General features: G+C 36.4%; 1 protein-coding gene across 4 annotated transcripts in view; it reads right to left on the reverse strand.

The window, feature by feature from the left end:
• Positions 1–15,684, reverse strand: part of Fndc3b (fibronectin type III domain containing 3B) — a 325,529-nt gene that overhangs the window by 274,126 nt on the left and 35,719 nt on the right. The gene's annotated exons all lie outside the window — the stretch shown is intronic.

Below are 15,684 nucleotides of genomic sequence, written 5' to 3' on the forward strand. Positions count from 1 at the left end.
TAGGAGGGCCTCCATGGCATGAAATGAAGATACCCAAGCCATCTTATGATCATTTGCACTCTTCTTCTCTAAGGCAATCTAAAGACATTCAAGAGCATCCCCCATCCGCTGATGCCCCCCCACCTCAGGCAGGGGGCGCAAACACACACACACACACACACACACACACACACACACACACCCACCCCAAGGTCAATAAAAAGTCAAGGCGCTCCAGAGACTATGCCTTAGAAGCTACTCAAATATGCAAATTGCTCTTTAATGATGATTCTTGTCCAGATAGACAAACACAAATTTGACATGAAAATGTGTTAAAATGCATTTCCTAAAAATAAAAAGAGAAGTTTTTGAAGAAACTGGCAATTTCTGTATCAAACTTCAGATACAAATATGAATTTATACTTCCAGCACTGTAGCAGCAAAGTAATCTCACAAAGACAGGTGTTCCAAATAAAATTCAGATGTTCCAAAACAAAGACACCTATGTGCATACTACAGACACAAGCATATATAAATATATACATACTCTTTAGAATACTAGAAAGGTACAGAGTACTTGATATGATGATCCATTTCAAAATCTATTAAAAATTCTGACTTCTATAATTGCTAATTCAGATTGAGTATCTCTTGTTTGAAATGCTGAGGACCAGAAATGTTTCAGGTCAGGGCTTTTTTTGTTTGTTTTTGTTTTGTTATTTTTTCAGATTTTAAAGATTTGCATTGAGTTTACGGTTGACCATCTCTAACCTGAAAATATGAAATCTGAAATCCTCCAAAAGTCTAAACTCTTTGAGTATAAGGTCAGTGCTCAAAAAGTTTCAGAATTCAGAACATTCTACATTTATAGATTAGGTATGCTCCACCAATAGTATGTTTCAAATGTCTGCAAATTAAGGAAAAATATCCACCTCTTCTTTAGATCATACTGTCTCTTTTCACAATTTAAAATTATATGGAGATAATAATCTTGTTAATGCAAATAAACCTCTAAATGTATGAAAAGAAGTATCTGCAACAACAAATTTAAATGCAGTTAAATTATTCAACACATTACCAAGTGGAAATTTTGCCTGATATACTTAATAGATAAGACATACATATAATAATTGCTACCATTTTAAAATTCCCAAGTACTTCAGAAAAGTTCTATTATATTATACTCCCCCTCCCCAAATCCCCAAACCTAGCCTCATTTTGCTAAATTATTTCCCAAACTCTACATAAGCAATCAAGAGAAAACTGGGATGAAAAATTAACTTGGCTATATCTTCAATGTAAAGATCCTACAAGGTAAAGAATGATTTAGTCCTGTGAGCTAGACCCCAAGTAAGGATATCACTTCAGTTCATTTTTACAGTCCAACCCTGTTACATGAACAAGTAAAATGATAAGGAATACTGCACTGGAAAATCAGGGAAGCTGGGTCACCGTGATTCCAGGAACTATTTCTGTGCTTCTAAGCACAAATCCTTCTCCAGTTATCTAACATGCATTGTTTGGTAATTGCCCTAGGTTTTTCCTTACACGTTCACACCAATCGATTTGGTGCTTGCCTGGAGTGCAGTATTGAGAAAGATTAACTGTCCCAGTTTAATGACCATCAGAGATAGTTGTTAAGGTCATGAGATTAAAGAGCAAGAAGATCCATGTCACGTATTTGCTATACACTGGTTAGGGAAAAAGCACCAAGAACTCTCCCAACTAAGCATTCTCTGAGTCAATTAAGATTAGCAGTAGCAGAAAACAGAAGGCACATCTGATGCTGGACAAATTACAGAGACACTCTCTGGACTTCACTTCTAATTCACTGGACGTTTCAAAGACAATATCCATGTTTGAGAATCAAAAATAACTCAAAAAGTTAAAAGCAACATCTAACAATTAAGATATTAGAATTAATCACACCTACTCAATTCATTTAACAGATTTCACATCTAAATAATGAAGCATCTAAATAATAAATTTGGATTTTCAAACATCCATATCCTTAATTTTTACAGAACAGCCTAATTAGAATTTTTTTGTTTGGTTTGGTACTGAGGACTGAACCCAGAGGTGCTTTACCACTGAGCTATGTCCTCAACCTTTTTTATTTTTTGAGACCAGTCTTGATGAGTTGCTGAGGGTCTCACTAAGTACTGAGGCTGGCCTCAAACCTGCAATCATCCTGCCTCAGTCTCCCCAACCACTGGGATTATAGGTGCTTCAGATTCCCTAACCACTGGGATTACAGGTGTGTGCCACCATGCCCAGGTATCATATTTCTCTCTCTCTCTCTCTCTCTCTCTTTAATGTTCCAAGATCCTTTTGTCAGAGATTAAGAGAGTTCTACAATTGAAATTATTATTTAAAATCTTCATACTACTGAGAGCTTAATAAATCTGACATTCAACTTCTGTGTGGTATGTGCTATCACCTTCAATCGACCACTGACTGGGTATTCACTATCCCAGGGAAACCCTCCAAACCTCTGCAGACAGCTGTGCCACAATGCATCCTGTCTCCAGGGCTCACTAAGGAAATCTCCTCACTCCTAATGAATTCTGACTGTTTTTTTCCAGGGTTTAAGAACATGCTATGGTAAAACATCTTGCTTCTAATCTTACATTGTACTCTTACAACAGATATTTTAAAAGATGCCCTTGTACATTCTTGATTCAAATATGTAACACAGAAACTGAAATTACTAAAATAACAATATTCATTCTCAACTTTAATTTTTTTTAAATATTTTTAGTTGCAGATGGATGCAATAACTTTATTTATTTATTTTCTTATGTGGTGCTGAGAATCAAACCTAATGCCTCACATGTGCTAGGCACAAGCCACAACCCCAACCCTCAGCTAACTTTTACTTTGCAAAGTCCTATGGGAGTTGCTCACTGTGAGTTTAAAAAGCTCACAAGATACTGAAAGTCCTACTTATTCAAAGCTGATTCTGTGAATTCAACACCCTGACAAGTCGATTCTATGTCAAGGTATATTCTGTTCCATAAGAAAGTTAAAATCCCCATCATTTAGAATTTATTCTTAAAAGTGGTTTTTAAATTATCATTTACATTTCAAAGTATACTTATGAAGATATGAATTTGTGTAATTTGAGGAATGGAAATTACAAGTCAATTTTTTAAATATTTCACAAACAATTCTATCACTGTACACATTGCCTGAAATCCACATGATTCCGAAGAAAAGAAGACCTGGGTGGCAATCTGTACATGTGGGTTTATTTTAAATTCCTTTACATATATCAGCTATGTGACTTAGGTTTCTCAGAGCCTATGTTTACCTGCAGCATAAGGCATTTAGGATAGACTATCTGCAAATTTCCTTCTAATATAAAATGCTGTTGGATATAATCCCAATTGGATTATTTGCTAATTTGGGATTAGAGTTGTGGATAAAGGCAGAGTTAGAAGAAACTTTCCCTAGAAAGTACCTTGCCCAGCCACACATCATTTAAAGAGAAATTATGATGGCTGTACAATACTCATTCAGGGCACACCTTGAATGATAAGCATGTTTAGGCTGCCAGCTCTTCCAGGAACAAGATGTGGCAAGCAATTTCCTAGTTCTAAGCTCTCATTACTTACTCTGGGAAAAAAAAAAAAAAATGAATGGCTCAGGTGTTATGTCAAAAGTTTTGAGATCCATAGGTGAGGAGATATATACTATACTATCATTTCCTGCTAACACCAATGGTATCCTGCTATAGATCTCTGGTTATTTTGAGATCTAAGGCTAGAGCTCTCCAATTCTCCTGCAGTCTTCATGTGAGACGATTAAAAAAAAAAAAAAAAAAAAGGAGAACTATTTAATTCTTGCAGCCTCTGGCAAATACCAAGGATTCCAAATCATATTTTTACATCAGCATTAACTGTTCCACCATGAGGATGTGATTTCCCTCCCAGCATACAATCTGTAATTTCAAAAACGCAATCTCAGCGTTTAATGCTTGCAAGGAATTTTTTTTTTTAATTTTGCTGTTTAAATCAGCAGCACCTTCAAGATTATCTATTTAATCTCTTATTTTTTAGAGGTCACACCACTGCTCAACAGCAGGGTAGGATCTCATTTTTCTCAAAACATCTCAAATTCCTGAACATATTTTCCACCTAAGTACAAAGTTTGTATTTTCCACCTAACTAAGTTACAAGCATTTTACAACACCCACACTCAGACACTCACTCTTACTTAGCAAATTCTAAAATACTATACCTACGGTCTTTGCCCAACACATCAGCTTCTATGTGCAAACTCCCAAAACAGGCAAGCACTCAGTGAAAACATAAGTACCATCTATGTGAACAGCAGTAAGTCTCTAAGGATCAATGGCAGAAGGAATGGCAATGATTAAGATGGTGGTTTATAATGCAAACGTGGTGAGCTAAGTGCCTTATGTAGAAGTTCATTATCCAAAAACAGGAAATCAGTTTCTTTCAATGTAGATATACTGTTTTCTCAACAACAACAAAAAAGATGATTCATCAACTAACCTCTCCATTCTGTTTGAATTCCACACTGTTTTAATCATGTCACTAAATTATATCCCTGGGAAAAATGTAACTTTAAACCCAGGTAAAAGTAAAATAAATCAACATGGAGACAGGAACCCACTATACATGGTGTCTTTTGTTTTGTTTTGTTTCATTTTGTTTTGTTTCTGAATCCATCCACAGGAGAATTTCCAAATTATTAGCCATGGTACAAAGACTGCTACATGCTAATATGCCCGAGGTAAAAAACGAATTCTATTATCAAGTCAGCTTGAGAAATCTTGGACTTCAAAGAACTAATATGAACTGAGAATCTCTCCAAGATGGAACTCTGTTGAACATAAAAATCTTTCTCAAGAGCTAGTGTTCACCAGAGAATGCTCTTTGGGTAATACTGATATAACAGTTTAATTCTTTTCAACTCTCCTAGTGAAATTACAGTTTTATAAACATTATGTGATGATACAAAATGTTATCATTTCACTTACATAGTTCTTCAAGTAAGAACTTAGGCCAATTTTTAGGTAAAGAATAAAATAAAATTGAATCTACTGGGTAAGCCCATAATCAAATAAGCAATTCATGAGCCTAAAGGACTGATTGTAAAATCTTATTCATCCATATAATATCAAAATATAAGGCACATTTCCCCATTAAGCATGGTTTGAAATTGCCTAGTTATTCAATTTATCCTAGGAATGTATGCCATTTGTCTCTTATATTGAAAGGGACCTGCGTCAATTTTTTAAGTCTTTAAGAGAATGACAAATCTACATATTCATTTCTTCTGGATGGACTATCATTTTTCCCAAGCAATAAAATATTTTCTCTACCATTACAGATAAAAAGAAAAACAAATACTCTCTAGAATCAAGAATATATGCCTTTCGAGCCCTTCTAATGCTGTATCTGAGCATGAACACAAAGCAATGTAGCCATGCCCTTTCAACATCTGAATCCATTATGCGTGAATAGTTCAACAAAGGAAGCACTTTTCCCCAGATCCATACTTCCACAAAGAACTGAGGTGAATTCCTTTGAATTGCTCTCTTCCCATTTACATCCCATCAGCAATCATAATTGCAGTCTTAGAACGTTCACAAGAGGTATAAGTCTGACATACCTAAGACATGGCACACACCAAAAGCCAACCCAAGGAGGGAATACCAAAGAGAAAAGTATGTTTTCTTTCTTTCCCTTGATTTTGAAGACATGTCTACAGAGAAATATTTCTTCATATATTTAATTTTTTTTTAACTTAAACTACATACATGATGTCAAAAAATACCTGGCCTTCAGTATCAAGGAGTAACAGAGAACGGTGAAGACTATGAGAAAAATACCTCTTTTAAAGAGTGAGCTGCTACTCAGCTCTAGACCTAAACCACCAGGCAGAATGCAGGTCATATTTTCAGAGAGAAACCAGAAATCTTCTTTTATGTGAACTTCCTTAAATCTTAAAACCTGCTTACAATTTTTTAAAAAATATTTTTAGTTATAGATTGACACAAAACCTCTATTTTATTCATTTTTATGTAATGCTGAGGATCAAACCCAGTACCTCACAGATGCTAGGCAAGTGCTCTGTAACTGAGCTACAACCCCAGACCCTGTTGCTTACAATTTTTCAAAAACACTGAACAAAGTCAAACACAAAAACAAAATCTATAGGCCACATCCCACAGTCCCAGTTTACAAATTCAATCTCACAAAAATCAGGTGAATCAACGTCACCCAAAGATCTCCAGCCAGTTGCCCAAAGCTGGTAACACAACCTAATAGCTGGGTCTCATCTCCTTGTAGCACCATTTATATACCACATGCTGATCATTTCATCTCTGTATTCAGTATGGAATATCTATTGTGGGCTGCTTGGTGTTCCAGACATTGGGGGGAAGAAAAATCTCTGTTCTCATAGAGTTTACATTATAGTACACTAGTAACAAACAATAACATAATCCCTAAGTAAATTACATGGACTGCAAGAAAATGATACATATGACTTAAAAAACAGCAGGATAACTCCATATTTAGTCTCCTATCTTACACAAGTTTTATTGGAGCCAAAATATATGCCTCAGTTTCCTTATTCATACAATATATTATTAGCTGATCAACTCTGCCCCCAGTAGCTAAGCCATTGACTAATATTTGAGAAGAGTAAACATAATATCATACTATAATGCTACTATTTTAGCAATACAATTATAATATTGCTTCGTAAATTTATCCAAACATTCGATATATTTCTTAAATAGTCCTAGCACTTCACAAGATCCTGGTCCTTCAGAGGCAACAAACGGCCAATGAAATCACTGACACTTCCTCCCCATGCTGATGTTTACAGATTCAAGGCCACAGAAGTTACAGTTGCTCTGATCTCTAGAGGGACAGCATGATGGCATGGAGAGGCTTTTAGTTTTTCCTACCTCTCTTAAAATTTGAAAATAGTTTTTTTTACAAGAATAATTTTTATAATTGAAAAAAAAAGTCACAATGCAGTTAGAAAACAGAACTAACCCTATGCCTGTGTCCATGTGGTCCATTTACCTTCAAAAAAGAAAAGTGGATTTAGTATTATAGAAATCAGCTTTGTAACTTGATTTTAATTTTTTAACATAATCTGAACCTTTTTCTGAAGTCACAGTAATGTCAATTTACAAAAGCAATCAAAGTAAGCTTTTCATACTTTCCTACCACCTTTGTTCTCCTTGATATCCAGCATTTAACATTTTCTGCTACCTGATCTCTTTTACCATCTATGAAGTTGCTAGTACTGTTTTATCTGATCACCTCTTTCTTACAGCACAGAACAAGACAGAAATAAATCACTAGTGTTGGGAGACCCCCTCCATAGGTCTCTCACTTATCCTGCCAAGTACGCTTAAAAGGCAAAGCCCTGGCCATTCTGCATCAGAGCCATTCTCAAAGTTACATTTGAAGTGAACAACGTTGATGAATGAGGTAATGTCTCCCCTTGGAACAAAGAGCAAGTTTACCTACTACACATTATAAAAGCAAGGATTCCCCAAGTTTAGCATTCCTCAGCAGGAACACAAATCCTCTGTGTGTGTAGCTCCATCTGGACAATCCATATCATCACTATGGGACTTGGGGCAAAGACAAACCAAAATAAGTGTGCTTATGTTTATACTATTTGGTGCCAGGAGTAATAAGTCCTTTGTCTGTGGTGCAGGAGTCCCTCGTCTTCCTCTGGCATCCATTCAACAGTAACAAGCTACCTACTAGCTTATAAGTAGGGTAAAATAGAACCCCAAGCCCAACAACATCAAGTTAAAGGACCACATATTTATTCAGAGAGATTGATCTTGATAAGCGTATGTAAAACATTTGCAAACCTTCTAGCCCTGATGGTGTGTCTTATTTCTTGTGTGTTTTATCACTAAAGCACAGTAACACATACACATACTATAATGAAATATCTCACTCTCTATTAGGTTTTAGTAAGTTAATAAGCTTCAGTGGAATCTAGCTGTCACTAATTCATGAACTTATTTCTAAATGAGTAACTAGAGAGCTACATCCTGGATAAGAAACTGTCATTTCCAATCAAGTCATCCACCCTCTCTCCTTTAGCTCAGAACACTCTGAAGAAAGCACAGGAAGTTCTAGGCAAAAAAGTCCTAAAAATCCAGAGTAACTCAAATTTTTCTGGGCCTGAATCTGTTTACCCACAAAGCAAGAGGGCCAGATCAGAGGGACTCCTTGCTTTTTCCAGTTATAATTCCAATGATTCTATGTTCAGCCTATACATGGGTGGAACATTCTTTGCTGCTTTGTTCAGTGCTGGAGTGGTTTATGAAGTGTGGTCCAGCAGAAAGGCTGGAGAATGAACTAGATGTCCTCTCAGGATGCCTCCTGGCCCTATAATCCCATGATGTGCTTATAATGGAATTTGGCTGTCCTTATAATTAGAAATGTAGCTTGCTGGTCACACATCTGGATCAGATAAATCTGCACAAATAGCATTTCACCAGAAGCAGAAATGCCAAGCATTCAACAGCTGTGTTGTTACATCAGCCTTGCAAATAACAAGGAGTACTATTTATCCATAGAAAGTGAATGACCAGGGCAGGCAGGAATAAAGCTAAGTTTGTTAAATTATATTTGGTGTAGGAAAAATATGTACAAAAGAAAACATATATATTGATCAAACTTTCGTACGCATTTACAAAACTAATACAGAAAAAGATTCTCATATATAAAAGACCTCGCATGCCAAAAATTATTTACTTATTTCCTGTAATATTAGTAAATAATGAGTCTCTTGTTACCAAACTATTGTAACAGGCTCCCCCAAGTTGCATCTCAACATATCACCAGCAACTGTGAACCTAACCCACAATAAAGCATTATCCAAGTGTCAAATCTACTCTGAGAATATTCACATCCACAGAAAATATGTGTTTCAAGTTAACAATTAATTTCACTCAGTCACTATGCTGGATAATATGAAACAAGGAAATTATTTCCCTTAAAAGAATAAAGGCTCTTCCTAGCCAATTAGGTAAGTATTAACTACCCTACACTTTGAAGCACATTTCCTAAACTTAAAGCTTAATTTGCTAATCTAATTGCTCTGAGGAATAAGTGACAGAAGGCATGACTAATTACAAATAGGTATGATTACAAAATCCATCACACTTTACTACCCTTACCAACACAACCGCTCGGTCTTCCAATTTATACTACTGTTCACAATTTTATTTTTGGCATTCCAAAAAATATTCAGGGCTGGGCATGACATGTAATCCCTGAGACTTAGGAGACTGAGGCAGAAGAACTGCAATTTCAAGGCCAGCATCAGCAACTTAGCAGACCCTGTCTCAAAATACAAACATAAAAAGGTCTGCGAACGTAGTCATGAGGGAACACTCCTATGTTCAATCACCAGTACCACAAACACAAAAATATATGTTATGTGTATATGTATGCATGTGTATAAACACGTATATAATATATGTATATATGTTTGTGTGTGTGAGTGTGTGTGTGTATATATATATATATATACACACACACATATACTCAGTATATTACATATTAAAGGAGAAAGAAAATAACTTTTATATCAAGTCAACACTGTATTTTGAAATCTAAGCAGGGAATAAAGCCTTAAGTTTTTTTGTTGTTGTTTTTGTGGTACTGGGGAATTAAATTAGGAGTACTCTACCTCTGAAATATATCCCCAGCTCTTTATTTTTTAAGAGAAGTTCTCCCAAAGATGCCTAGGCTGGCCTTGAACTTGTGATCCTCCTGAGTAGCTAGGATTATAGGCATGTACCAATGTGCCCAGCAAAACCTTAAAATTTTAACCAAAAAAATGTAAAAACTCAAAATAGAGGAGCTGGCGGTGTAGCTCAGGGGTAGAGCACACAATGGTAGAGCACAATGCCCTGGGTTTAATCCTCAGCACCGACAACAAGGGGGAAAAATAAAAACTCAAAATAGAGTCCTTTTACATATAAAGCACAAAAATGGAATATCACAATATTAGCATAATTGTCCCAACTTCAAAATTCCAGATCTGCGTTAATAAATTTTGTGCAATGTCAAGAAAAAGCAAAGAGAGAGCAGAGAGCTAATGAGACAAATGCCACAGAAACCAGGTTTACATTTCCAATTAATGGAGAAAACAATGATGATTAGATGGGTGACATAAGACATGGTTGCCAGTGGGACAATCCAAAAGGAAATCTAATTCTTACTTTGCATTAACTGAAAACCAGTAATGACTAATGTCTTGAAACCAATCCTAAAAGGAGTAAAAGAATAATCAATGGGACAGGTAAGTCTTAGGGAAAACAGTTAATAAATCACAATTTTCAATCAAGTCTATTTTTAAGCTAAACCCTTAAACTACAGTGACACCCTAATGGTTAACCAATTTTCCAAAGAGTATTAATTAACTATTTCTAAACACTCAAAAACAACTTAATAAACTGAAGGCCTTAAATGAAATTCCTAAGTGAGTTACTTACTCAAAGAATATAATGGCCACACAAAGATATTATGCATAATAGGTGAGGTCCCCTTACTAAATACAGTCAGGGGAGTCAGTGCATACCCTCTCTGGAGCACAACAGGTTCTTACTAAGTAAACATTAACCTTTTTTAAAATTTTTTTAGTTGTCAAAGGGCTTTAATTTTATTTATATACAGTGCTGAGAATCAAACCCAGTGCCTCACACGTGCAAGACAAGAACTCTACCACTGAGCTACAACCCCAGCCCACTAAACATCAACTCTGAACCTATGACAGCCTATCAGTGTCCCACCACCAAATTACAGGTGAGGGCTTGGGGTTGTGACTCGGTGGTAGAATGCTTGCCTAGCATGGGTGAGATACTGGGTTCAATCCTAGGCACCACATGAAAATAAATAAATAGAAACAAAGGTATAGAAAAAAGTAATTACAAATGAGCTGAGGCCTTCTGGCTTCATCCCAGAGTGAAACTCCAGGTGGACAGGAGGTTCCATCTCTTCAGAGATACTACCAAAAATTCTAAGATTTGAAAGGAATGGATACCTCCAACTTGAATGGTGAGAATTTCCAAAATATGTTAATAGCATCAAACTTCAAGAGTCATTTCATGAAATATGCAATATCTCTCCAAAGCCAGGGTGCAAGGCAATACTAAAACTGGGCAGAGTCCCCTTTTAAAATAATCCTTTACGGTAAATGAATGTTGTTAACAAGGAGGCCTGAGAGTGAAATGTGAACATTTCATTAAAATTAAAAAAAAAAATAGTAATAACTGATCTGAGTTTTTCCATTGCTTTGTTTTCCTGATTTAAACAAACTCCTGGTTCACATTTTTAAAAAATAATAGCTGGCCTATTTAATCAATCTTTTTCTCCTCCTCACTATTATTTTAAAGTCATTATTTTGTTTTAGGACCCTATTTGTGGTTTCAGACTTAAAACCAAGCATTTGTGATCCTGCACAGCCACGTAGACAGGATTCCAGTTGCCAAGGCTGCCAGATCAAGAGCTAGGCCAGCAGTCTTAAAAGAAATACATTTTCTGCTTCCGTGCTTTTCATTTCCAGGAACAATACTTCTCTCGTGACAAGCAGAGACTTGAAAGACAAGGAGAAGCATTTAGCAGAAATCAGCCCTGCTCCCTCTCCACACCCAGCACTAGCGCCTCACGTCAAAACTGCTTTAGATCTGGCCTTCATTAGAAATTAGATTTCATCATCTTATAGGGCACTGGTGATTTCCCAGATTATGGCTATCAAGGAATTATTTATCGTCTCCAAAAGCTTCAGAACATAAAGAATTAAGTGCTAAAGTAAGACCCTGATACCAAACAACACAAGAATCATCCCAAGATACCTCTGCCTTGCTAGTAAAAAATGTCATGAATGCCAAATTCCTTTCCAATTGTCTGAAGTCACTGCATCACTTGCCAGTTTGCTGTTCCTGATCTAGGTTCCCTATTAAAGAAGCACTTGCAGTTGCAGCCCCCAACATAGAATCCCACTCGAGCAACTCCAACTTTGAAGGAAAACAAGAGTACAGTTCTGGATCTGATAAGCAGGAGGACCACACAAGCTTCTGCAACTGGATACAGATTTTTCCTTTTCCCCAATCAGCATGGGACAGAAGATACAGAGGTCTTGTCTCAGATTCTCTTTAGAGTCTAACAGCATGACTATATGATACTCACAAGAACCCATGAATTCCCCCAGCATGGTTTGGGGGGAGAATTTGTAAATTCATATTTTTAATGTCATGACATTGCTGCTGATCTACTTATTTACAAACCTAAAGCCAGATACAAATTAGGTCAATTAGCACAGATCAATGTCTAACAAAGTCCTATAATACTTAATTTTTATAAGGTGTGGAAGAGTTACTACCTACATCAGAGATCAGAATAAGAAAAAGAGAGATCAGTATGTTCTTTATTGCCTGTATCAAAGTGTCAACAGACAGTCAGGTAAACACATTCCCAGGGCAATCTTGTGACTGTCATCACCAGGAGAACTTCCTTTAGAAGGCTGCATTGGGCAGGAACTCACAAAACTTTTATCTGAATTGCCCCTCCTCATTTCAAGAATGTCCCTCAAACCAATGGAATACAAGAAAGACACCTCAGAGGCAGCAGAGGAAGGCTCTCATTAAAGTGAAAGGTGTTTAGTGTGAGCTGCTCTCAGCCAAAGCCAGTGTTTTCATCTACAGCCAATCTAAATGTTTCTTTATTTTTAGACATTTACCCCAATCAGAAGATAATTCTTATCAAAGATGCTAGGATGAAAAGACAAAGTAGGCTTTTTCACAAGCTGAGATTCACCATTTCCAAATGAATCAAAAGGAACACATTCTACACAACTGATGTACCAGCCAAGTGGCTCCTCCTGACTTAATCTGTTTCAGAGATTCACATTCCAGCAGACGTGGACATCTGCAATTGCCCTTCTATCCTCCAAGATTCCATCTCCTGAAGCACATGATAAAACAGTTATTGCAGATTTATTTCAAATGGAGGGGAGGGTGCAGGCTGAAAATGAGTACAAAATGACATCTCAACTGGAAGATTAACAAGTTCGGGCTGGGAATGCAGCTCAGTTGGTAGAGTGCTTACCCTGAATGCACAAAGCCCTGGGTGCAATCCCCAGCACCACACACACACACACACACACACACACACACACACAGATCAACAAGTTCTTTAAGAAAAAGAGTTCACAGAAAAAGCTTAAAATGAGCTCTAATTTGTATGTTTATCTGAAATCATAATTGGACACGTTCTACTTTTCTGTGTATTTCATTTTAGTTACTATATTTGGTTTTGAGGCATCATTTTAGTTCAAAGCCAAAATTATATTTTTTAGGTCAATTTCATAGCAGTTGCCCAAATCCTATTTTAGTCCACCTTTGTGAACTTAAATTACCAGGCAACTTAGAAGTATTCAAGTTTTCTTCTTTACAGAAAAACAATCAAATATTTCTATAGCAAGAGCCTATAGATCACCAAAAAGAATTCATTAATTTTCTCTCAGACAACCACACTGGAGGCCAAAATCTTTGTTCAGAGAATGGAGAGAGCATTCATCAAGTAAGTATAGTAATGTTGTGGGGCTTTGTTTATAAGTCCAACATAAATCACCATCTGTTAACTTGGACTGGCAAGCTTTAATTGATACTTACGTAGTTCAGAATTAAGTAAAGGAAGAGGTCTGTGTGAAAATACCACTCCATAATGACTACACACCCCTGGATCCATGCAAGCCTATTCTAACTGAATAGTGTCACAGTGAAGGCCTGCTTCCCAGGCCTTCCAATCTAAACATTAGTTTCTCATGTCAGAAATATACTTACATCTCTATGACAAATTCCTGATTTGTTAATTCTTCGAACAATGGGGAAAACATCACACTCCTTTTAAAAGGTAAAGAAACTGCACCTGTGCATGAATTTTAACACACTTCCCATTTCTTAAATTGCACTTGACCTACTGCAAAAATGGTCTCTCTCTCTCTCCAGGTCATTCTCTACTTCAAACGCTACATCGCCAGTTACTCTTTCCTAATTAATTCTGCTTCCCTATTCAAACTGTATTCATTATGTGATTTGATCACCAGTTTGTATAATTTTATGTGTAGATTTTGTTTTCTAACTCAAATACAAACTTTGAAGAAAGGGATCATACCTCTTATTTTGTTCACTCAGACCTCTTCCCCCAATATATGACTTCATATACAAGAGATATTTAAAAAGTAACTCAATCTCTAATTAAAACTTTTAAAAATTAACCCAAATCTACCCACGACAAAGTCACTCCAGGAAATGTTATATATTTTTTTAAAGTATATTCATGTTCCCAAAAAGATAAAGATCCTTCTTAATGCCCTCGTGAACTGAACAGAATTCATATGCATTCAACTTCTCTTAACCACTGAGCCTCAGGAAGAATAATTTAATATTTCTACTTTGATAATTTTTTTAACTAACTTCAACCTAACTTGTTCAACAAATTAAAAATAATAAAGGAAACAATACATATGCTCTCTCCCTGGAAACTGACATTTCAACTTTGCCAAGATGTGCACTCAAGTGGAAAGGCAGGAAGAGCTCACAATTTGGAGAGTAAATGCCTAACAAGCATACAATTACACAGAGCTGTAAAAGACCACGTGCAACAGAGCTCTAAATAGGGACCTGTGTGAGTGAAGGCCTGGGTAAGATGGACCATCATATGCCTAGTGGACGGCGCAATTGGCTATGATGTACTCTCTCTCTGAAATCAGAGATTTTTATTCTACTGTCCACAAAATCCTCAAGCACCACAAATAGTTCAGTAAATGTGTGTAGGATAAATATTTGTGGAACAAATGTGCAACACACAGACACCAGTAGAAAAGGAGGGAGAATGACCAAGGTCAAGTCTTATCTTGAGACTGCATTTCTTCTGGTTATCATACTTGAAGAGGGTCACAAACAAGTTTCTGGAGAAAGCTGACCAGGATGGTGGTGAATCAAAATATCAAGGCATACAAGAAAAAGCCTTAAAAACTGGGACCATAAGTCTATAAAAAATAGAACTAAAGGCCAATGAGCTAGCTGTAGCTGATTTTGAGAGGTTGTGAAAGAAGCAGCAAACTTCTAACAGGTTGCTGTGGAATAGTGTTTTTCAACTATAGGTCAAGACTCATTCTTGGGTCATATAATCAATTCAGTGGGTCACTGACTGGAATTCTTTTAAATAAACAGATTAAGATAGAATTACGTGAAAAAGAAAAAAGGCAAGTTATTGATTTGTCCAGTAAGTATCTATGCTTACTGGACACAAACGTAAAATACATTTTACGTGTGTCTCCATCAAAATTTGTTTAAAAGTGGTGTTTTAGAACACCTATCTCCCAACGTGCCAATTTGGGCTCAATATAATAATGAGAAATGTAAAAGAAGAAAAAAAATGAAGTGATTGCTTCTCAAAGTTGAAGGCTCCCTGTCAGTGGATATTTAGAGATCAAGAGCTGAAGAAAACTGGTGACCACCTGGTCCAGTTCTTTCATTTCATTAATCATAAAAATAAAGATACCTAAAACCAAACTAGTAATTAGGGAAAGAATCAGAACTCTTGGAACATCATGTCAAGATGTTGTCCATGAAGTCTCAGCACTCACTGGAATAGAGAATTAGATGTCTTCCTG

The sequence above is a fragment of the Callospermophilus lateralis genome, chromosome 10 (genome assembly GCF_048772815.1).
Source record: "Callospermophilus lateralis isolate mCalLat2 chromosome 10, mCalLat2.hap1, whole genome shotgun sequence".
NCBI classification, from domain to species: Eukaryota; Metazoa; Chordata; class Mammalia; order Rodentia; family Sciuridae; genus Callospermophilus; species Callospermophilus lateralis.